This window comes from Odocoileus virginianus, chromosome 18 (genome assembly GCF_023699985.2).
Source record: "Odocoileus virginianus isolate 20LAN1187 ecotype Illinois chromosome 18, Ovbor_1.2, whole genome shotgun sequence".
Classification (NCBI taxonomy): domain Eukaryota; kingdom Metazoa; phylum Chordata; class Mammalia; order Artiodactyla; family Cervidae; genus Odocoileus; species Odocoileus virginianus.
Window position 1 is genome coordinate 41,318,716 of NC_069691.1, and position 25,810 is coordinate 41,344,525.

The 25,810-nt window shown below is 36.3% G+C and overlaps 1 long non-coding RNA gene across 1 annotated transcript in view; it reads right to left on the reverse strand.

The window, feature by feature from the left end:
* Positions 1-25,810, reverse strand: part of LOC139039434 (uncharacterized) — a 232,191-nt gene that overhangs the window by 20,851 nt on the left and 185,530 nt on the right. The window contains exon 3 of the long non-coding RNA XR_011492698.1: positions 16,401-16,618. This is a non-coding gene — a long non-coding RNA (uncharacterized lncRNA). The remainder of the gene's footprint in view (positions 1-16,400; positions 16,619-25,810) is intronic.

Below are 25,810 nucleotides of genomic sequence, written 5' to 3' on the forward strand. Positions count from 1 at the left end.
AGTGATGGGGCTATTGTGATTGTATCTACCTTTCTTTGTTTATGCAAGTTTTAAGGAATTTGGGGAGATGGGTTTGAGCTCGGACACATAAGGTATAAAAGATTTTCGCAGAAGCTGGTCAGGGTCCTTGGCTAAGAGGACCCTCTGCCTTGGTCCCACCGGGGTGATAAACTGCACTTCACTATCTGCATCGTCCTTCTGAGTGAGTTTGTTTCCCAGAACGCGCGGCTGCAACAAACTAGTTGCAAAGTTAAGGACAAAAATACAGAATGGAGTGAAAACAGAAGATATCAAAGTATGCAGAACACAGGAATATCATTTCTAAGAGGGAAATTTATATCACTTAAGACAGAAAAAAAAGGCAATATCTTAAATCAATAATCTAACTTCCTACTTCAAGACATTATAAAAAGAAGAACAAAGCAAGTGCAATGCAGTGATAAGGAAGGAATACAGAAAATAAATCAATGAAATTAAACTTGAAAAAAAGAAAATCAGTGTGTCGAAGCTTTGCTCTTTAGTAAAAATCAACGTAGTTGATAAACCTCTAGAAAGACTGAAAATATGAGTGAAGTAATAAACATCAAATTTAGGAAGGGGCTGGGTATGCAATAACAGATTTTAAGTCATTTCCATTCCTTGAAATTCACAAATCCTCAAAGTTGATTTTTAAAAAAGATATTCTGAATAGACTCATTAACTTTAAAGAAATCAAATTTCTAATTTAAAATCTTCCATATATATATATATACTTCATCTCACACGATTTCACTGGAGAATTCACACATAAGTTTATAGAAGAGTAACTATAAATTTTATAAAATCTTTTCTAGAAAATAAGTTAGTGGGAAACTCTTCCCAGCTCATTTGATAAAACTACTATTATCCTAATTCTATAATCAGACAAAGATAGTGTGAAAAGAATAATAACAGAGTAATATCTCTCAGCAACATAGATGCAAAAATTCTCAAGGCAATATTATCAAATCCAGTAATGTATGAAAATATGTATACATACTGTGAATAACTGATTTTTTCCAGGTATGCAAGGCTTGTTCAATATTTGAAAACTGATCAATGTAATCAACCGTATTAATAGACTATAGAAGAAAAATCGTGTGATCATAATTAACTGACACAAAAATGTCATTTGACAAAACTGACACTAATGTATTATAAAAACCACCAGAAACTAACAATAAAGGAGAATTTCTCAAATTTAATTGGATTATCTACAGTGAACATCATATTTAGTGGTGAAATGCTGAATATTTTCTAAGATTGGAATCATTCTAGGGAATCTATTCTCAACAATACATTCGCCATAATTTTGGAAGTTCCATTTTCTGAATAAGGCAATTAAAAAAAAAGCCTTATATATTACAAAGTAAAAAAAACAAAAAAACTACACATGCAGGTGATATGGTTTTCTCCTTAGAAAATCCCAAGTTATATAAAGGAAATAATCTTCTTAAAAGTAATAAGTAACTTTGGCAAGTTTGCAGGACAATATATCAAAGTGCAAAAAGTTAGTTGCATTTCCAGAGACTAAAAACAGTCTGATAGAAACCAAACTTACATTTGTAGAGTGTATCTACAAAAATAAATTTATATAAATCAAACTTATATCATCTACAGTTCCTTGGACTTCAATTACATGATTATAAATTTATGAAAACATGTATGGCATCTCTACCATGAATACTCCAAAATGTTAATTAAAGAAATCAAAGAAACTCTAAATCAGTGGAGAGAAACACTATCTTCCTGGATTAGAAGATTTAGCAGAGTAACGATCTTAATTATTTCCAAGCTGATCTATTTGTTTAATGCAATGTCTACCAGAATCTTCAACAGTAAGTGAACTGAGAACTTCTAGATGTTCAAGCTGGATTTAGAAAAGGCAGAGGAACCAGGGATCAAATTGCCAACATCTGTTGGATCATAGAAAAATTAAGAAACTTCCAGGAAAACATCTACTTCTGCTTTATTGACTACACCAAAGCTTTTGACTTTGTGGATCACAACAAACTGTGGTACATTCTTCAAGAAATGGGAATACCAGACAACCTGAACTGTTTCCTGAGAAATCTGTATGCAGGTCAAGAAGCAACAATTAGAACTGGACATGGAACAACAGATTGGTTCCAAATTGGGAAAGGAGTACATCAAGGCTATATATTGTCACCCTATTTATTTAACTTATATACAGAGTACATCATGCGAAATGCCAGACTGGATGAATCACAAGCTGGAATCAAGTTACTTGGAGAAATATCAATAAGCTCAGATATGCAGATATCACCACCCTTATGGCATAACGCAAAGATGAACTAAAGAACCTCTTTTTTTTTTAAATTTATTTATTTTAGTTGGAGAATAATTACTTTATAATATTGTAGTGATTTTAACCATACATTGATATGAATCAGCAAAGAGCCTCTTGAAAGTGAAAGAGGAAAGTGAAAAAGCTGGCTTAAAATTCAACATTCAGAAAACTAAGATCATGGCATCTGGTCCCATCACGTCATGGCAAATAGATGGGGAAACAGTGGAAACAGTGACAGATTTTTTATTTTCTTAGGCTCCAAAATCACTGCAGATGGTGACTGCAGCCATGAAATTAAAAGATGCTTGTTCTTGGAAGAAACGCTCTGACAAACTTAGACAGTATATTAAAAAGCAGAGATATTACTTTGCCAACAAAGGCTGTCTAGTCAAGGCTATGGTTTTTCCAGTAGTCATGTATGGATGTGAGAGTTGGACTGTGAAGAAAGCTGAGCACCAAAGAATTGATGCTTTTGAACTGTGGTGTTGGAGAAGACTCTTGAGAGTCCCTTGAACTGCAAGGAGATCCAACCAGTGCATCCTAGATCAGTCCTGGGTGTTCATTGGAAGGACTGATGATGAAGCTGAAACTCCAATACTTTGGCCATCTAATATAAAGAACTGATTCATTGGAAAAAACCATGATGCTAGGAAAGATTGAAGACAGGAGGAGAAGAGGATGACAGAGGATGAGATGCTTGGATGGCATCACTGATTCAACGGATATGAGTTTAAGCAGTCTCCGGTTGTTGGTGATGGAAAGGCAGCCTGGCTTGCTGCAGTCATGGGGTTGTAAAGTGTCGGACATGACCGAGTAACTGAACTGAACTGATCTATTTGTTTAATGCAGTGTCTACTAGAATCTTACTATTTATAACATATTTTTAGATACAGACAAGCTTATTCTAAAACTTGTGTGGAATGTATAGGCCTTAGAATTCTTAAAATAATTTTTGAAAAAGAAAATATAATGAGAGAAATTTCCCTACCCAAAGTCAAGGCCTACTAACAGAGTTGTGGGCTTCCCAGGTGGTGCTAGTGGCAACGATCCTGCCTGCAGGAGGTGTAGGAGGTGCGGGTTCAATGTCTAGGTTGGTCAGATCCCATAGAGGAGGGCATGGCAATCCACTCAAGTTTTTTTGCCTGGAGAATTCCAGGGACAGAGGAGCCTAGTAGTGAGCTACAGTCCATGAATCACAGAGTTGGACATGACTGAAGCGACTTAGCACGCACACACATATACAGAGTTGTAGCTACCAAGACAATGTTACTTCTGGGGGAAAAGATAAAAAGACCAATGGGAAAAACAGAGAAACCAAAAGTTGACCAACATATATTTGTCCAACTGATGTTTTGTATAAAGGTACCAAAGCAATTCAGTAAAGGATGGAGCACCTTCCCAACAAATAATGTTGAAGCAATTATGTGCCTAAAATAGTCTCAACTTAAATTTTATGCTTGTATACATTTTAAATAATTTAACTAAAATGTAGAATGATAAAATGTTTAGATAAAATCTGGAGAAAAATCTTGGGACCTAAGGCCAGGTGAAAAATTCTTAGAATTGAAATTAAAAGCACAATCTATGGTAACCCACTTCAGTATTCTTGCCTGGAAAACGCCATGGACAGAAGAGCCTGGTGGGCTGCCATCTATGGGGTTGCACAGAGTCGGACATGACTGAAGTGATTTAGCAGCAGCAGCAGCTATAAAAGGAAAAGTTGACAAAGCATATCAAAATGAAACAGAGTCAAAAACTTCTGCTGTGTTAAAGACCCTGTGAAGAGACATAGGAATTGCATCTAGAATACATAAGGCTCTCGAAACTTAGTAAAAAAAAAAAAAAAACAGTAAGCAAACAGCAACAAAAAAAAAGGTGAAAAAATCGGTAAAATAAATGAACATTTTCAATGAAGAGACTACATAGATGGAAAATAAGCCCATAAATGTGTTCAGTGTCATTTTCCATAAAGGAAATTCAAGTTAAAACCAAGATGAGTATCAATATCCCCTATTAAAATAACTGAAGTTGAAAAAAAATTGTGGTAACGGCATATGCTGATAAAGATGTGGCAAAAAAAAATTATTTATACAGAAATGTAAAAAAATGGTCCAGCCACTCTAACACAGGTTTCAGTTTCTTAAAAAAATCAGAACATGCACTTCCCATGTGATCTAGCAATTGCACTTTTGGGCATTTATGTATAATAAATGCATCTTATATTCACCCAACATTTTTCAACAAATTTTTATAGCACCTCCATTTGTATGAGCTGCAGGCTGGAATGTTTAATAGATGAATGGTTAAAAAGTGTGGTACATCCTTGAAGCCCCAAAATACTGGAATGGGTGGCCTTCTCAGTGGTTCTCAGGTTCTCACTGAGAACCTTCTCAGTGGTTCTTCCCAACCTAGGAATCAAACTGGGTCTCCTGCGCTGCAGGCAGATTCTTTACCAATTGAGTTATGCAAGAAATCCCTTTAGATACTCTCATGATGCAAGAGACTATTAAACTCATAACACCTTGTATAGATACACTCTAAAAATTAACTTGACTATAGAAAGTCAGTCTTCAAAAGGTTACATGCTCTTTGATTCGGCTTATATAGCATTCTTAAAAGGACAAAGTGATAGAGATGAGAGGGTTGGAGGTGATGGTAGAGATAGGCATCTGTGGATGTGAGACCAACATGTGTGATCCTTGTGAAGAAACTGTTCTGCATTTTGACTTACATGCTGGAAACATACATGTAAATGTAATAAAATAGCATGGCACTAAACACAAATCAATCTTAAGGGAGTTAAGCCTGAATATTCACTGGAAGGACTGGTGCTGAAGCTCCAGTATTGTGGCCATCTGATGCAAACAGATGACTCACTGGACAGGTCTTTCATGCTGGGAAGGATTGAGGGCATAAGTAGAAGAGGGTGTCAGAGGATGGGATGGCTGGATGGCATCGCCGATGCAATCAACGTGAACCTGGGAAAAGTCCAGGAGATAGTGAGGGACAGGGAGGCCTGGCAAGCTGCAGTCCACAGAATTGGAAATAGTCAAACACGAATGGATGAATGAACAACAACAACAACAAACACAAATATGCACAATTAGCACATGCAAGCTGAAATCAAGATTGCCAGGAGAAATGTCAACAACCTCACATATGCAGATGACACCACTCTAATGACAGAGAGCAAAGAGGAACTAAAAAGACTCTTGATGAGGGTAAAAGAAGAGAGTGAAAAATCTGGCTTACAACTCAACATTCAAACAACTAAGATCATGTCATCTGGTCCCATGACTTCATTGCAAATAGAAGGTGAAAAAGTGGAAGCAGTGACAGATTTTATTTTCTTGGGTTCCATAATCACTGCAACAGTGACTGCAGTCACAAAATTGAAAGATACTTACTCCTCAGAAAGAAAGCAATGACCAACCTGGACAATGTTTTAAAAATCAGAGACATCACATTGCTGACAAAGTCCATATAGTCAAATCTATGGTTTTTCCAGAAGTCATGTATGGATGTGAGAGTTGGAAGATAAAGAAGGCTGAGTTCTAAAGAATTGACAATTTTGAACTGTAGTGCTAGAAAGACATTCAGAATTCCTTGAAGAGCAAGAAGATCAAATCATCAGCCCTAAAGGAAATGAATCCTGAATATTCATTGGAAGGACAGATGCTGAAGCTGAAGTTCCAATACTCTGGCCACCTGATGGGAAGAGCCGACTCATTGGAAAAGAGTTTGGGAAAAGATTTCCCTAAGGTTGGGAAAGCTTGAAGGCAAAAGAAGGGGGTGACAGAGGATGAGATGGTTAGATAGCATCACTGACTCAATGAATATGAATTTGAGCAAACTCCAGGAGACAATGGAGGACAGAGGAGTCTGGCATGCTGCAGTCCACGTAGTTGTGAAGATTGGAGATGATTTAGGCACTGAACAACAGAAAACATGTGCAAAACTGGTGGGCTTGAGACTCAATATGCCAATATCCTTATTGTGATTTATAGAATAGGCCTTCTCTGTGTTATTTCTTATAACTCTGTCATTCTACAACTATTCCAAAACAGAGAGCTAAAAAACTTAGTAGAAAACCAACAAACAAAATAAACCCCCAAAACAGTGAAGTAGTCCACTTACTTAGGGATAAAGTTATTGTTTAGGGATAGTAAGAAAATACAAAAAGGGAAATTAGCCCTCTTTTCCTTAGTATTATGAAATTTAGTCTTAAGATACATGCATATACCTACTTAAATGCATGAAAACACATATTAATTGTTTCCATTTATATTAAATACCATTGCGGACTTGAGTGTTACAAGCATTGTTTTGGAAACATCTTTTTTTTTTTTAACAGAAATGAGTATTTATTTAATAAATCAAACTTATTTGCAGAAATTAACCAGTTCACAATTGGGAAAGGAATACATCAAGGCTGCATATTGTCACCCTGCTTACTTAAGTTATATGGAGAGAACATCATATGAAATGCAAGGCTGGAGACGAATGGATGAGGAAGCTGTGGTACATATACACCATGGAATATTACTCAGCCATTAAAAAGAATTCATTTGAATCAGTTCTAATGAGATGGATGAAACTGGAGCCCATTATACAGAGCGAAGTAAGCCAGAAAGATAAAGACCATTACAGTATACTAACACATATATATGGACTTTAGAAAGATGGTAACGATAACCCTATATGCAAAACAGAAAAAGAGACTCAGATGTATAGAACAGACTTGTGGACTCTGGGAGAAGGCGAGGGTGGGATGTTTCAAGAGAACAGCATTGAAACATGTATATTATCTAGGGTGAAACAGATCACCAGCCCAGGTTGGGTACATGAGACAAATGCTCGGGCCTGGTGCACTGGGAAGACCCAGAGGGATCGGGTGGAGAGGGAGGTGGGAGGAGGGACTGGGATGGGGAATACATGTAAATCCATGGCTAATTCATTTCAATGTATAACAAAAACTACTGTAATGATGTAAAGTAATTAGCCTCCAACTAATAAAAATAAAATAAAAAAAAAAAAAGAAATGCAAGGCTGGATGAATCACAAGCTGGAATCAATATTGCTGGGAGAAATATCAATAACCTCATATGGAGAAAATACCACCATTATGGCAGAAAGTAAAGAGGAAATAAAGAGTATCTTGATGAGGGTGAAAGAGGAGAGTGATAAGGCTGGCTTAAAACTCAACATTCAACAAAGATCTTGGCAACCAGTCCCATCACTTCATGGCAAATAGATGGGGAAACAATGGAAACAGTGACAGGCTTTATTTGCTTGGGCTCCAAAATCACTGCAGATGTTGACTGCAGCCATGAAATTAAAAGACGCTTGCTCTTTGGAAGGAAAGCTATACCAAACCTAGACAGCATATTAAAAAGCAGAGACATTACTTTGCCAACAAAGGTCTATCTAGCCAAAGCTATGGTTTTTCTAATAGTCATTTGTGGATGTGAAAGTTGGACGATAATGAAGGCTGAGTGCTGAAGAATTGATGCTTTTGAACTGTGGTGTTGGAGAAGACTCTTGAGAATCTCTTAGACTGCAAGGATATCAAACCAGTCAATCCTAAAGGAAATCTGTACTGAATATCCATTGAAAGGACTGATGTTGAAACTGAAGCTCCAGTAATTTGGCAACCTGATGCGAAGAACTGACTCATTGGAAAAGACCCTGATGCTAGGAAAGATTGAAGACAGGAGGAGAAGGGGACAACAGAGGACAAGATAGTTGGATGACATCACCAACACAATGGACACGACTTTGAGCAAACTCCAGGAGATGGTGAAGGATAGGGAAGCCTGGTGTGCTGCATCACATGGGGTGGCCAAAAGTTAGACATGACTGAGAAACTGAACAACAATTTGCAGGAAATTCTATAGGTGTTCTGTTTGGATTACTATTCCAAAATAACATAATTTTATTATTTCCTAGCATCCTGATTCCTTACCTGATGCAAAATTTCATACCTGATGGAAAAGTAGAAAGTCAAGTGATATCTGGAATAACAGGCAAATTTGGCCTTGGAATACAAAATGAGGCATGGCACACGCTAAAAGAGACTGCCAAGAAAACATACTGGTCATAGCAAACACCCTCTTCCAACAACACAAGAGAATACTCTTCACATGGCCATCAGCAGACGGTCAACACTGAAATCAGACTAACTATATTTGTTGCATCCAAAGACGAAGAAGCTCTATACAGTCAGCAAAAATAAGACCAAGAGCTGATTGTGGCTTAGATCATGACCTCTTTATTGCAAAATTCAGACTTAAATTGAAGAAAGTAGGGAAAACCAGTAGACCATTCAGGTATGACCTAAATCATATCCATTATGATTATACAGTGAAAGTGAAAAATAGATTCAAGGATTTAGATCTGATAGACAGAGTGCCTGAGGAACTGTGGACAGAGGGTCATGACACGGTACAGGAGGCAGTGATAAAGACCTTCCCCAAGAAAATAAAATGCAAAAAGGCAAAATGGTTGTCTGAGGATGCCTTACAAATAGCTGAGAAAAGAAAAGAAGCTAAAGGCAAAGGAGAAAAGGAAAGATATATCCATCTGAATGCAGAGTTCCAAAGAATAGCAAGGAGAGATAAGAAAGCCTTCCTCAGTGATCAATGCAAAGAAATAGAGGAAAACAATAGAGTGGGACGGACTAGAGATCTCTTCAAGAAAATTAGAGATACCAAGGGAAAATTTCATGCAATGATGGGTACAATAAAAGATAGAAATTGTATGGATCTAAAATAAGCAGAAGATATTAAGAAGAGGTGGTAAGAATTCCCAGAATAACTACACCAAAGAGATCTTCACGGCCCAGATAACCACGATGGTATGGCCACTTATCTAGAGCCAGACATCCTGGAATGTGAAGTCAAGTGGGCCTTAGGAAGCATTACTACAAAGCTAGTGGCAGTGATAGAATTCCAGTTGAGCTATTTCAAATCCTAAAAGATGATGCTGTGACAGTGCTGCACTTAAATCTGGAAAACTCAGCAAACCTCGAAATGCCAGCAAATCTGGAAATGCCAGTAAATCTGGAAAACTCAGCAGTGGCCACAGGACTGGAAAAGGTCAGTTTTCATTCCAATCCAAAAGAAAGGCAATGCCAAAGCATGTTCAAACTACTGAACAATTGCGCTCATCTCACACACTAGTAAAGTAATGCTCAACATTTTCCAAGCCAGGCTTCAACAGTATGTGAACCATGAGCTTCCAAATGTTCAAGCTGGATAGAACTGGTCATGAAACAACAGACGGGCTCCAAATTGGGAAAGGAGTACATCATGCTGTATATTGTCACCCTGCTTATTTTACTTATATGCAGAGCACATCATGTGAAATGCCCAGCTGGATGAAGCACAAGCTGGAATCAAGATTGCCAGGAGAAATATCAATAATCTGAGATATGCAGATGACACCATCCTAGGGCAGAAAGGGGAAGAACTAAAGAGCCTCTTGATGACAGTGAAGAGGAGAGTGAAAAAGCTGGCTTAAAACTCAACATTCAGAAAACTAAGATCATGGCATCTGGCCCCATCACTTCATGGCAAATAGATGGGGAAACAGTGGAAACAGTGAAAAGACTTTATTTTTTTGGTCTCTAAAATCACTGCAGACGGTGACTGCAGCCATGAAATTAAAAGACCCTTGCTCCTTGGAAGAAAAGCTTTGACCAACCTAGACAGAATATTAAAAAACAGAGACATTACTTTGCCAACAAATGTCTATCTAGTCCAAGCTGTGGTTTTTTCCAGTAGTCATGTATGGATGTTAGAGTTGGACCATAAAGAAAGCTGAGCACCGAAGAATTGATGCTTTTGAATTGTGGTGATGGAGAAAACTCTTGCAAGTCTTTTGGACTGCAAGGATATCCAACGAGTTAATTCTAAAGGAAATCACTCCTGAGTATTCATTAGAAGGACTGATGCTGAAGCTTAAATTCCAATACTTTGGCTACCTGATGCAAACAATGGACTCATTAGAAAAGTCCCTGATGCTGGAAGAGATTGAAGGCAGGAGGAGAAGGGGATGACAGAGGATGAGATGTTTGGATGGCATCACCAACTCCATGTACATGGGTTTGAGAAAGCTCCAGGAGTTGGTGATGGACAAGGATCCTGGCATGCTGCAGTCCATGGGGTCACACATAGTTGGACACAACTGAGCGACTGAACTGAACCTGAAAGACTTGAAATTTAAAGTTCCATTTAAAATCTTACAATTTGCCATTTTACACTTGAATGAAATAGTTTCTTTTTAAGACATTCTATTTAAGTCATCAACAGGTTTATTGAAATCCCTATCAAGATTCCAGTGGCAATTTTCCAAGAAGTAGAAAAAAAATCCTTCAATTTGTTAAGAACCACAACTGACCCTGGTTAGACAAAGCAATTATTAAGAATATTGAATATAGCTTGAGGTGTTGTAAGTCCTGAAATTTAAACTATATTAGAATGCTATTTTTATCAAAAGAGTGTCGTACTGATATAAAAACAGACATGCAGACAATGGAGCATATTTGAACACTTTGAAATAAATTCCTATATACATGGTCAACTAAAATTTGACAGCTGAGCCAAGGAATACTCATTGGAGAAAAGACAGTCTCTTTAATAACTGATGCTGGAAAAATAAGATATTTACATGTGAAAGAATGACTCTAGACCCTTATCTTTCACCACTTTCAAAAGTTAACTTGAAATGAATTAAAGACTGAAATATTAGACATGAAACTATACAACTTCTGGAAGAAAATTTAGAGAAAACAGTTCTTGACATGGGTCTTGGTAGTAATTTTTTATATGTGACACTCATAGAAAAAGCAACAAAATTAAAACAAACAAATGAGACTACATCAAACTAAAAAGTGTCTGGAAAATGAAACAATCAACAAAATGAAAGGTAGCCTATTGAGTAGGCAAAAATATTTGCAAACCATGTATCTGATAAGGAGTTAATATCCAAATACATAAAGAACCCATACAACCGAATAACAATTAAACAAATTACCATGTTTAAAATTAAGCAAAGAACCTGAATATACATTTTTCCAAAAACACATTCAAATGGCCAATAGTGGATGAAAAAATGCCTAACATCACCAATCATCATCGGAATGCAAATAAAAACTACAATGAGGGGGCTTCCCTAGTGGCTCAGCGGTAAAGAATCTGCCTGCCAATGCAGAAATACAGGTTCTATCGCTGATCTGGGAAGATCCCAACATGCTGCAGGGGAGCTAAGCCCATGTGCCACAACTATTGAGCCTGTGCTCTATAACCTGGGAGTCATAAATACTGAAGCCAAGTGCCATCACTGCCTAAGCCAGCTCGCCCTAGGGCCTGAGCTCTGCAACAAAAGAAGCCCCCGTAATGACAAGCCTGTGAACTGCAAGTAAAGAATAGCCCCCGTCCACCACACCTAGAGAAAAGCCCACTCATCATGAAGATCCAACACAGCCAAAAATAAATACAATTATTAAAATAGAAACCACAATGAGATATCACCTCGTGCCTATTAGAATGGCTATTTTCAAGAAGACAAAAATAACAAATGCTGGTAAGGATACGGAGAAAAAGGAACCTTTATTTACTGTTAGTGTGAATGTTAATTCATAGCCAGCATAGAAAACAGTAGAGAAGTTCCTCAAAAAATTAAAAACATAACTCTCATATGATATAGTAATTCTATTTCTGAGTATTTTTCCAAAGAAAATTTTAAAAAATTGAGAAGATATCTGTACCTTATTTTCTTACAGCATTATTTACAATGGCCACGACAGGGAAACTGCATAAGTTTCCATCATGAGATGGACAGATAAAGTTATTATAGTAATATTCAGTTGACCATTTAACAACAAATGTCTGAAAATGTTGGGTCCACCTATACTCAGATTTTTTTCAATAGTATTCAGTAGTACTACTAGAGTAGCGTATGTTCCAAGTTTGGCTGAACCCACAAATGCAGAGTGCAGATACGAGAGACCGAGGGCAAGGAGGACTGACTATATGTTACAGGTCAACTTCCAACTGTGTGTTTTCACTCTGCGAAGCGTCAGTGTCTCTAACCCCTGAGATGTTTGTCAGTTATAGATATGGTGTAATACTCTTCAGCCATTGAAAAGGACAGGCTGTGACAACATAGGTAGATCTTGAGATCATTATATAAATGAGATAGTTCAGACAGACAAAAACAAATAGTGCATAACCTTAATTTTATATATGGAATCTAAAGAAATATAACTCATAGAAAATAAGAACAGACCTGTCATTTCCAGACTTGAGGAGTGGAGAGGGGGGAAATTGGGTGAAGTTGGTCAAAAACTACAAATTGCTAGTTATAGAATAACTATAAGTACTGAGGATGTAATATACAACATGATGAATGTGGTTAACACTACTGTATGGTATGTTTGAAAGTTGGTAGGAAAATAAGTCCTAAAATCTCTCATCACAGAAAAAAAAATTTTTTTTCTAACTATATGCGGTGATGGATGTTCCCTAAACTTGTTTTAGTAATCATTTTGTAGTATAAGTAAGTCAAGCCATTATGCTGTATACCTTAAACTTATAACAGTGTTGGATGTCAGTTATATTTCAATACAACTGAAAGAAAAAACAAACTATTCAGAGTATGAGGTACTTACCCATCATTAGGTGGCCATATGGTTCGCTTATCTTCTTTTCTCTATATACTGATGAATGTAAAATATATTATGGTATGTCACATTGGTAATCATAAAAACTTGGTTGTCTAACTAAATGCCTGTTTTATCTTGAATACATCTGAGGCCATGACTGCAAAATTTCTTTGCTCTGTGTTTCTACTTTCTACTCAAGTTAGAAACTCTGAAGTATAGTTATTACAATACTTCATCATTTTAATTTTTATTCCAAAGCATGTAAAATTAAGAAATAGTTTTCTCTTGTCCACCCATTTCAGGCAGTAAGAACTCTGGAAGTTTCTTTAGTAGACAAGGTATGAGGCTATACTTCATTGTGTAGCTTATGATAGTCAGTATAGCTTCTTTTAGGGTAACTTATTAGCTTGTTTAGTTGACAAGCACTCTAAATTCTACAACCATAATTTAAATAGATCTGAATTCAACTACTTTGTGTGAAAGAGGAGCTCAACCTCATCTATGTCCTCTTCTAATTATTTTCAATCTGTCAATTTAATTTCAAATCAATGTATATTTCTTGTGTTTTCTACATGTCAGGCATTAGTGAAAAGTGAAAGTGTCAGTCACTCAGTTGTGTCTGACTCTTTGTGACCCCGTGGACTGTAGCCTGCCAGGCTCCTCTTTCCATGGAATTCTCCAGGTGAGAATGCTAGAGTGGGTTGTCATTCCCTTCTCCAGCAGATCTTCCTGGCTCAGGATGGATCCTGGGTCTCCCACATGGCAAGCAGATTCTTTACCCTCTGAGCCACCAGGGAAGTCCTGTCAGGCACTATGCTAGACACAAAAACAAATTCAAAACTCTGCTTCCTAATTTCTAAAATATTTAGAAACTACCCAGGAAAAAAGCATATTGCACAAGTATTTAAAATAAAGTATGGTAAACATTATAAGAGAAAGAAACCTCTTGCTCTTATGTTGATTACTCTTTAGTCTTATGCCAATCCTGGATCCTAAATTCATAGTTTGTACATAATACTAACTATATTGAATCAGTTTGGTAGATAAATTGAAGACAACCCTGTAATAATTGGCATGATATCTTGTGAAATTCTGCTTGAGAAAAACATAGAAAAAAGGAAAACCATGATAACACTTAAAATTTTACCTCAATAATATATCTCTTTTTTGATGCTTCTTTTTCTCATTTTTGCTGAAAATGGAATTCAAGGCCACAGAGAGAGAGAGAGAGTCAATTTCATCTAAAAGGTTAATCATCTCTCTTTCAATCTTCAGTAAAAGAAGAACCTATACTCTTGTTCTTCATTGTATTCTTTAGAATAACTTCTTAGATATTTGGTGGGAGGAACTCCAGGCTCCATTTTTTATTACATATTCATATGTCAATTTCTAACTATGTATTTTTGGATTCTTGGTATTAGGAAGGCAAGTACTGGTGATACAAAGGTCATAATGAAGTAGGAATTTGCTTATATTTATATATTATTTAATCCTAGGTTAGCTTTATTAGCTGTATTGTTTAATCTTCATAACAACCCCGAGTTTTGACATTTCGCATGTTTCTCATTATAAAACTAAGGCTGTATTACTTAAGTTAAAATATAATCTATAAAATAAAATATCAAATAAAATACTAGAGTAAGTCAATAAGAAAAATTTTCCAGCATAAGAAGTCACTTTTTTTTTTTAAACAAACGACAGGCCTGGGATTAAAAACAAAGTTCTGTTTGATGTTGAAATCTTCCTGGTATACTAAATGCATTGACAGCCCTCTGGTCACCTGAAATAAAGATGTATGCTTTGAAATCTAAAGATTCTAAAATATAGCTAATCCATCTTTTCTGGTGAAGTCCTATAATCATTTGGACCTCTGTGTTTGCTTGGATCCAAATGCTTGCTGTAATTTTGTATTAGCTACTTTATGTTCTTCCTTAATACAAGGAAAGCAAAAGAGCAACCCGTGGGGCAGAGTGACTTGTCCAAGGACAGAACCCAGTTGATGTAATCTGATCTAACACATACAACATAATTTAGTAAGAAAAGTGTAATGTGGAAGGAATAGTTTTTCCTTTTTGTTTTTTAAGATGAAGTGATTTTTGGAAATTCTATTAATCCTGGCATCTTCCAAGGCAGGGTTTGAGAGCAGTATATATTTTGGGAGCATTGATCCTTTGCAATTAGGTCAGATATATACAGATATAATTTACTCATTCATTATTTTTTTAGTGTGAAAAACTGTGGTTTTAACACAGTTAAATGTTAACATACTTAATTGTTACATGTTCAGATCACTCAGACCTGAATGTTTACGAATTAGGAAAATAGCCTGATGACATAGTCCAAAATTTCTACCTAACTTTCTTTATGAAACAATTATATTCCAACAACTTCAGAGCTCTGTAACATCTTTGTCTCTGTCAGATAAAAGTCCCAGCAAATCATCCTGAAAACTTAGATATCATGTCACAGTTCATAAGAGTCATTCACTTAACAAATGCTTATTGATCACTTTATATACAATGTGCTGGGGAAGGGTCTGAAGAGGCATTTATACCTCTTGTTTCAATGCTTTATTAGTTTAGTCTTCCTGCTTTGCACAGTTTAATGCCTACACTATAGCACCTTTGACATGATAAATGTACAATTTAATAAATGAAATCTAGATGAATGTACATTTCTTGCTGAGAAAGAGTTAAAACATGAGTGAATTACGGAATTCAGGGCAATGCCTTTTTAATGATTCTCCTTAAACACTAGAGGGCTTCCCAGGTGGCATTAGTGATAAAGAATCCGCCTGCCAATGCCGAGTGATGTAAGCAACGTGGATTCCATCTCTTGGTTGGGAAGATCCCCTGGGGTAGGAAATGGCACCCCACTCTAGTATTCTTGCCTGGAAAATTCCATGGGCAGAGGAGCCTGCTCAGTTACCGTCCATGGGGCCACAAAGATTCAGACACAACTGAATGGCTGAGCACACGTTTTAAACACTAGAAGGGTTATCTGTGATCTTGAAGAAGTGAAGTGAAGTTGCTCAGTCGTGTCCGACTCTTTGCGACCCCTTGGACTGTAGCCGACCAGGCTCCTCTGCCCATGGAATTCTCCAGGCAAGAATACTGGAGTCGGTTGCCATTTCCTTCTCCAGGGGATCTTCCCGACCCTGGGATCGAACCCAGGTCTCCTGCATTGCAGGCAGACGCTTTAACCTCTGAGCCACCAGGGAAGCCCATCTGTGATCTTAGAAGAGTCTAAATCTCCTAAGGCTTCCTGATCCCTTCTGTCTGGGGGAAACTGCCTTCAGTAGTCTTCAGAAAACAAGATAGACCATTTCATATTGACAATTTCAGAATGCCTAAGCATTCAGAGGGATAGCTTCATGTGAATTTTGAAAATTGAAGTGTATCTTACCAGGTGGCCATTGCTCCAGAAGGAATTAGAAGAGGTGTTTTACAGAAGCAGGAACTGATGAATTAGGTTCATCTGAAATCACTTTGGCTGTAAAAGATGCTCCTTTAATAATCAGGATGTTAGCTCTAGTGTCCTGGAGATAATCCAGTTCTGTAATTATTTCTGCCTACCTCCTTTCCTCTCTGAAATTTCAATGGAATTATTTTTCTTTGTCGTTTCTGGAAAGAAAATGAAAAAGCTAATAAGGCCATATCTAATTAAAGCAACACTACTACAATTTAACAGCATTTACTGAACTTTTAAAAATAAAGTTAATTTAAATTCTTTATAAAAGATTTAATTATGTGCTTCAAATAATATATTTACTCATGTAATGGTAATTACAAGCAGACATAGTCCAATAAATATGAAATACATGTGGAAATTTGAAATTTTCTATTTACAGTATCATTTTGAGAAAAAAATCAGCAAACGCTATTTTAACTTCATTTTCTTCAGATAACAATGCTTCATTCTGAATAGTATTAATATGTTTAACTAGCAAGTTATGACTCTGAGTTCTCTGGATTATTTAGATTTACCCATGTCTTTAATAATCTCCTCGATGCTAGTGACAAAGTTACAAAAGTCTATAGGTGAATTAACACATTTTAAGAAGTGTAACATCGTCAATTCATTTTATGTTTCAGTATGTAAAGAATTACAAAGTTTCAAAGACAGCTTTGATATTGCTCTGGCCTATTCTGAGGATCAAAAAAGTTTTAAAAATACTTGCATTTACTAAAGGACAGCAGAAAAAGAGAAGAAAAATTGCTCAGAATTTTTTTTTTTTTTTTTACATTTTGAGTTATCATCAGTTTACAAGGTGTAAACTTATTGTTGTTTACCAATTAAATTTATCATCATATATATTATATAATATTTGTATTAATCCCTTATATGACATCAATGAAAACATAACAAGAATTATATCACAAATCACAATACTTTGTAAAAACAAAGCTTTTCACCATGTTACCAGAAACATAATCTTCTAGAGATGAAAGTGTCATTGTTCTGCTACCATCTTATTCTTACTGAGCTTGCAACTCAGACAAGGTATTTCTTGCTACCAAATTTCTCAATTTCTCAGCCATGTGACAAGTGCATTCTAGAAACCATAACTTGGAGAATAATTTGGGAAGCACTGTCAAAGGACTGCCTGAAGATCATTTGAAGGGGTTGAGGAGGAAAGGCCATAGCTATAGGAGAGTCGCTTTGGATCAGAGACAAGCTTGTCAATGATTGGATTAATGATTACAGATGCTTGAAGGTTGAGGTGAATGTCATTAACCTTCTTCTGCCAATGTTAGTAGTATAGTACAGTATATAGTATGAAGTGGAAGCATTCTTTTTACAATGTGTATTTTCATAGGATGCTTGAAATATTCTCTAAAAATATCAATGATTTTCTATGAAGATTAATAAACACAAAATGAATTCCAGAGTTAAGGCACTGGCCAATGAGAATGAGGCATTCATCTCCAGCACAACTATATTTTAATCAGTGCTATCTCTGGTTGATTTTTTGGTTGCATCCTACATTGGAAATTTTGTTTCTAAAGCTGAAGACTCAACTGCATTATCTTGATCTTGAAACAGGAATTGCAGGTATTTCAGGGATAACTGCTATCCTCACTCACCTTGATAACATCCATTCTTCCACTTGCTCAGGCATTCCTGAATTGTTTCTGAGCTCAAGTGTCTGTGTCTTCAATATGTCTGTTTGTTAACATGCTGATGATTCTACATCCACTGCTTTCAAATATCTAACAAAGAATGCAGAATTTAATATGGGGGCCCTGATATGTAGCTTTATGTATAAAGCTGTCTTTTATTTTTTAGTTGCAGAAATTGAGAGCCTTACTAAAATGATCTGGCCTGATTCACAGAGCTGGAGAGATTCCATCAAGGAACACTGAGCAAATCTGTCAGAATTTTAAGGTAAAATGCGCTTCATTAAGATGATGTGGAAGATAAAGAAATATGCGGCTTATGGCGGAAGATCAAAGCACAATAGAATTCTATTATATATTAACAGTAGGTATATAAATATAGCTAGCTTGCTCCTTGGAATAAAAGCTATGACAAACCTAGACAGCATACTAAAAAGCAGAGACATTACTTTGCCAACAAAAGTCCATTTAGTCAAAACTCTGTTTTATCCAGTAGTCATGAAATGGATGTGGGAATTGGACCATAAAGAATGCTGAGTGCCAAAGAATTGATGCTTTTGAACTGTGGTGCTGGAGAAGACTCTTGGACTGCAAGAACAACCAACCAGTCCATCTAAAGGAAATCAGTCCTGAATATTCATTGGAAGGACTGATACTGAAGCTAAAGCTCCAACACTTTGGCCACCTGATGGGAAGGGTGGGTGGACTCATTGGAAAAGACCCTGATGCTGGGAAAGATAAAAGGCAGGAGAAGAAGGGGACGAAAGAAAGTGAATAGCCAAAATGTTTTCAAAAAGATAAAGTTGGAGGACTAAAGCTAGCTGATGTCAATACTTATTATAATGGGGTGCAATAATCAATGTAGTGAAGAACTGGCATACAGACCAATAAACAGAATCAGTTGAACAAAACTGAATAAAGAATAAAGATTCCAGAATTATTCTTGCATCTATATGGCAGCTGATATTTTACAAAAAAAAAAAAAGGTTAAAAAGTACTTCAGTAGCTGGAACACTTGACAATCATATGCAAAACAAACTAAATAAACCCTTTTGATTCTGATTTCACACCATGCACAAAATTTACTCAAAGTGAATCATGGATCACTTTTAAAACCTTTAACAAGAAAACTTCCTTTAAAATGCATAGAGGAAAGCCTTTCTGACTGTGGGCTATACAAATACATTTTATATTTTAGATATATTACCCAAAATGAAGCCCATAAAAGAACAAATTGATAAATTGGACTTCATTAAAATTAAAAGCATCTGTTCTTTGAAAGGAACTGCAAAAAAATTTAAAAAAAAAAAAAAGCTATAGACTGGTAGAAAACTTACAAATCATATTTCTGATAAAGGACTTACATACCCAGAACTCTCAAAATAACTCAATTTAAAATAAATGGCAAAACATTTCAACAAGTCCGTTACCAAAGAAGACATAAAGTCAGTAAGCATTTGAAAAGATACTCCATATCAATAATCACTAGAAGATGAAAGTTGCAATCACAATGAGATTCCATCTCATATATATCGGGATGGCAAAAATCAAAGAGATTGATTATTCTAAATGTTGGCAAGGATAAGGTAGAACTAAAATTCTCATACACTGATGGCAGGGATGCAAAATACATAGTTATGTAGGGAAGGATTTGGCCATCTCTTTGAAAGTAAACATATACTTTCTGCATGATCTAGACATTCTATGCCTAGGATTTACCCAAGATAAATAGAAATATATGTATATATTAAGACTTTCATGTAAATAATCATAATAGCTTTTATTATAATAGCTGGATATTAGATGCAATTCAAATAAACCAATGAATGAACTAGTAAACAAACTGGTATATCTCCAAAATGTAATATGATTAAAAAATAACAATGAAGAAACTATTAGAACATATCTATAGCAGCATGGATAAATTTAAAACTAAATACTGTAGAATAGATTAAGAGTACAATTTATGATTCTATTTATATAAGATACTAGAATTAGAAAATGCGAATGAATCTATAGAAAGTTTGTAGAAAGTTCATCCATGATTTCTCTGGGGATGGGGGAAAGGAATTGTTCAGAAAGGGGGAGGAGAAAGAGAACATGTGGACATTTTTAAGAATTATAAATATGACTATAAAAATTTTGGTAATGGTTTCTTGAGCATATACACGTCAAAACCTATAAAAGATACTTTAAATGTGTAACTATATCAAAACTGTTGTTTAAAAATGATATATGAGAAAGATTATTCAGACCTAATCACTGAATGCACATTCCTGGCAATATTATTAGTAAAAAATATACACTGGTGAAAAACTAGAGGAAAAGAAACAGCTTTCTATAAAATCCAACACATACATATACATGTGGGCTTCCCGCATAGCTCAATCAGTAAAGCATCTGTGTGCAATCTGGGAGACCTGGGTTTGATTTCTGGATCAGGAAGATATACTGGAGAAGTAACTGGCAAATCACTCCAGTATTCTTGCCTGGAGAATCCCATGGACAGAGAAACCTGGCAGGCTATAGTCCATGAGGTCTCAACAGTCAAACACAACTTAGTGCTATTTTTCTTTTTTTCCTTTCTTTCATACATATATATATAAGGAAGTTAGTAATGCAGAATAATTGAAAAAAAATTTAAATCAAGCTTTAAAGGACAATGTAAATGTAGGGCAAAATGGAGACCAAATGAGCAAGACAGAACCAGTAATAAACATATTTAATTAGCACTATACTTTACTATAAATTTAAAAGGAGCAATTTCATTAACCTCTTATTTGTTTTATTGTAATTTGTCTGGTGAATATTTTAACTACAGACCACACAAGGTCAAGTAATATTGCTTATGGTCTCTAGAGTTCCGGCAGTTTTCATTGCACATTGGAAAACCAATATGTTAATGCTTTGCAGTGTGTGTGGTGTTTAAGGGAACGAAAACATCTGGAGTGTCATAAAATGAGAGATATAACTACAAAAAATTAGTCAGCTGCTATTTTTCATTATTGTAAGACTGAATGACTTTTAAAAGAGCAGGGGATTTGTGTTTATTTGGACATTAACAGTAAAATGTTTTATATATATTACAGAATTACTCTGACCTAACAATTTGCTTTATTAAACAAATATACTATGAAAAACAATACTGGGTAAGAAAGTAAGAATATCCAGGGGCCAGTCTATCAACCCTCATTTCCTTTTGCCAGGAAATATGTTATTGTAATTGGGGCAACTAAGTGGTAAACATAAAAATATTTTACAGGTTATTTTATTATCCTGTATTATGCTATAATATATCATATTAGAATTCTCCCACCTAGAGTATTCTTTTTAAAGCTTTTGTTTCTGGGCATTTATTCCTTTGCCTTCTTTGGCCATTTAAATCCTCTTCTTCAAGACTCAGCATAAGCATGATCTCTTCTAAAATTAGTCTCAAATCTCCAGGCTGATTTTAGTACTCCTTCTATTTATTAAACATGTTATCTCACATTTACCACTTCTATAGAGTTTAGTCAACTACATTACCATTATCTCTTCTATCTCCTCCACTGGGGCAACCTACTTCAGTAACCATGCAACTTTCATTTATAGTCATGTACATGCATAGAAGCTACTAAATACCAGAGCTTCCCAAGTGGTGCTAGTGATAAAACAAAAACAAAACAAAAAAAAACCCACTTGCCAATGCAGGAGACATAAGAGGCACAGGTTCAATCCCTGGTTTGGGAAGATTCTTTGGAGAAGGGCATGGCAACCCACTCCAGTATTCTTGCCTGGAGAATCCCATTGCAGAGGAACCTGGTGGTCTACAGTCCATAGAGTCACAAGGAGTAAGACGTGGCTGAAGTGACTTAGCACAGCACTTAATACCCAACAAATATTTGATTCAAAGGAAAGGATGCAATGCTTTTGTTTCAAACTCTTATTAAAAAGGTATGCTGAAAACCTGAAATTTAAAAGAAATGTATAGCTTGCCAAATAACCAGGGAAGTCAACCATTATTTACATCAAAGAATTATGGAAATTAAAGAGCTCTTTTGTTCAAATCAACAACATATTTCATATAGCCAGAGGAATCAGCAAGCAGAAATAGAAGGGCTAACAAAATAAAGTATATTGATAAAACAAGACAGCCCTGGACCATGCCAGTAGCTAGAGTTTACAGTATAGTGTCTGAAATGGGAACTCACTGGCTGATTCTCTTCCTTCCATACAAAAACAGCTCTACTGTGGTTTGCTTACAGGGTCAGTATACCTAGTGTCAACTAAAACAAAAATGCACAATATGAGAGTTGCAAGTTAAGTTTTATTTGGGGCAATCTGAGGATTGCCGCCCAGGAGACAGCACCTCAGATAGATCTGAGAGACTGTTCCGAAGAGGTAGGGGGAAAGACAGTATATATGTGATTTCGGTGAGGGTGGGGTATATGCACAAGTGCATATTTTTTGTAGACAGTTCCCACTGGTCTCATGAAGCTTCTGCTAGTCATGAGCAACAATCATCACCGTGAAGTATTTTAGTGCTTTCCTAGATATGAAGAGATGTAAGAATTGGGCTCATAAAATCAGCTCCTGAGAATATCTAAAGACCTGTCCTGCCAGTTTCCCGAAGCACAGAGTACCTCATTTTGCTCTCAACCCTGAATATCTTCAGCGGATGCTGGAGGTCACAGCTGCAGTGGCACATGATTTAATCCTTATAGAGTTAGAGAGAAGCAACCACGACAAGGGCCAATTTGTGGTTGACACTAGCAAGACCATCCCTTAAGTCAAAATGAAGAATTTGTGCATGGAGTCCTCTAGAAAGTAGGGTAGGGTTACAAAGAAAAATAAGGTAGTATTTTGGGTCACTTGAGTCTGTTCCAAGTGTTGTATAAAGCTCACAGACTGAAAAACATCTCAGCCACTTATCACAGCCAAGGTTTTTCCGTTTGTAACTGCATTTCTTGCTAGACAAAGAATGATACATTAGTTTCTAATACTGATAATTTATTATGACTAATTATTACCAATCACTATTATTTACATGAATGGACAAAACATTATCGCTAGATATGTGAGGACAAGGAAGAGAGGGTAAACAGAAAATAAGTCACACAAAGAAATCAAAAATATCTAGTTTATATCATCAAAAATTCAAGAAAAGTTCACATTCATAAAACAAAAATAGGCTTCTCTGAATAAAAGAACATTTGTTTTTCCTTTCCATCTGTGTTATCTATGATAGATCTTGAAACTTTTTCTGTGCTTATAACAGTGCTTGGCAATGTATGTACTAAGTTTTTTCTGCCCATCTGCTCTTTTATTGCAATGTACTTTAACGCATTAAGAAATATCAAACTAACTTCTTCAATGGATTAAAAGTGGTAAGATTTAAGCATTTATTATTCAACAAAGGAATCCACTCATTAAATATTTATTAAGCATGAATGTGTGTCAAACACTGTTGCAGTTTCTAAGAATGAATCAGTGGGAGAAAAAAAAGATTACTTATTTTCTTCATGGAACTTACATTTTACTGAGATAAAACTGAAATTATTAGATGTGATAAGTTCAAAGAGGAAAAATAAGGGAGGTAATAGAAAGAGAGAAGATGTGTAGTTTGATTGTGCTCCTGAGGAAGAGTTTTGGACTGAAATCATATTTAGTGTTTACTTGAGAACAAAGAACTTGTGAACGAACCACGAGCAGAAGTAACAGCAGGTGTAAATCCTGTGACAAAGGTCATGTTCTCGTCACTTTCAAATACTAAGTTGAAGTGGTAGTGGGGAGTGAAGTAAGAGCTAAACCATACGGGCCGCTAAGGAACGGTTGTATGAGGCCTCCTAGTTGGTGACTTTGGGAATCCATTTTGATGGGGCAAGGGTGGAGGCAAGGAGAATAGTCATAAAGTCATTGCGATAACAGAGAAGGCAATGGCACCCCACTCCAGTCCTCTTGCCTGGAAAATCCCATGGACGGAGGAGGCTGGTGGGCTGCAGTCCATGGGGCCGCGAAGAGTCAGACACGACTGAGCGACTTCACTTTCACTTTTCACTTTCATGCATTGGAGAAGGAAAGGGCAGCCCACTCCAGTGTTCTTGCCTGGAGAGTCCCAGGGATGGGGGAGCCTGGTGGGCTGCTGTCTGTGGGGTCACACAGAATCAGACATGACTGAAGCGACTTCGCAGCAGCGGCAGCACTGCGATAACCCTTTGATCTCTGACCCTCAGATTCTGGATATATTGTGAAAGGAGAGCTAACAGAATTGAAGTATGGAAAAAAAGTGGGCAAGATTTAATTCTATTTTCCTGTCATTCTCCAAGGAGGCAGGGGAAAGAAAGCAATAAGGATAGCTAACCTTTATTGAACATGCATTGTGTGCTAGCAAACTTCTAAGTGCAGTCTTGTATCATATCATTAAATATTCACAATAATTCTCTGAGATAGATACTATTATTAACTATGGCTTCAGATAAAGAAATATAATCTTAGTGATGACGTATACCGAGTTTTAAGTTAGTATACCTAGTACTGGAGACAGATGATGACATCAAGCTACCTGACTTCCGGTCCAAAATAATAACAGGATGGTGAAGAATCAAGACTTGGAATAAAGTAAAACCCTGTACACTGTTGGTTGGAAAGTAAATTGGTGGAAGCACTAGGGAGAACAGTAGGGAGGTCTCTCAGAGAACTAAAACTAGGACTGCTATATGACTCAGCAGGCCCACTCCTGGATACATACAGGGAAAAAAAGACAAAACCCCACTAATCTGAAAAGATGCATGCATCCCAGAGTTCACTGAAAAATGATTTACAACTGCCAAGATATGGAAGCAATCTAAGTGTCCCTCAACAACAGAGAATGGATAAAGAAGATGAATATAGTAGAGTAGTACTATAAATATATATATACACACATATATATATACAGTATATAAATATATATTTGTAAATCTATATAAATATATAAATATTATGTGTGTGTGTGTGTATATATATATATAATGGAGTAGTACTCAGCCATAAAAAGAAAGCAATTTTGCTATTTTCAGCATCATGGAGGGACTTGGAGGGCATTATGGAATCTAAAAAACAATGAACTAGGGAATATAACAAAAGCAGCAGATTCACAGATGCAGAGAACAAACTATCAGCCACCAGTGAGGAGAGAGGGAGAGGGAGGGGCAGCTTAGGGGCAGCAGGTTAAGAGGTACAAACTATTGATGAAAGTGTTGTGAAGCTGTTTGTTGCTCAGTCATGTCCAACTCTTTTTGACCCCATGGACTGTACCTGCCAGTCTCCTCTGTCCATGGGATTTTTCAGGCAAGAATACTAGAGTGGAGTGCCATTCCCTTCTCCAGGGAGTCTTCCTGACCCAGGGATCAAACCCAGGTCTCACAGTGCAAGCAAATTATTTATCATCTGAGCCACCAGGGAAGCCCACACATTATTGACACTATATATAAAATAAGCTACAAGGATACATTGTAAAAACGTGGGGAATATAGTCAATAATTTCTAATAACTGTACATGGAGTTTAAACTTTAAAAACTATACAATAAACAAATACAATGGATTTTTAAAAAACAACAACAGAAAACAGCCCAACTAGTTTGTCAAAAAAGGCTATCTGCCAGGCACTTTACAAAGGTACTCCTGTTTAATCATCACTATGAGGTAACCATGAGGAAACTGATACTTAGTGAGGA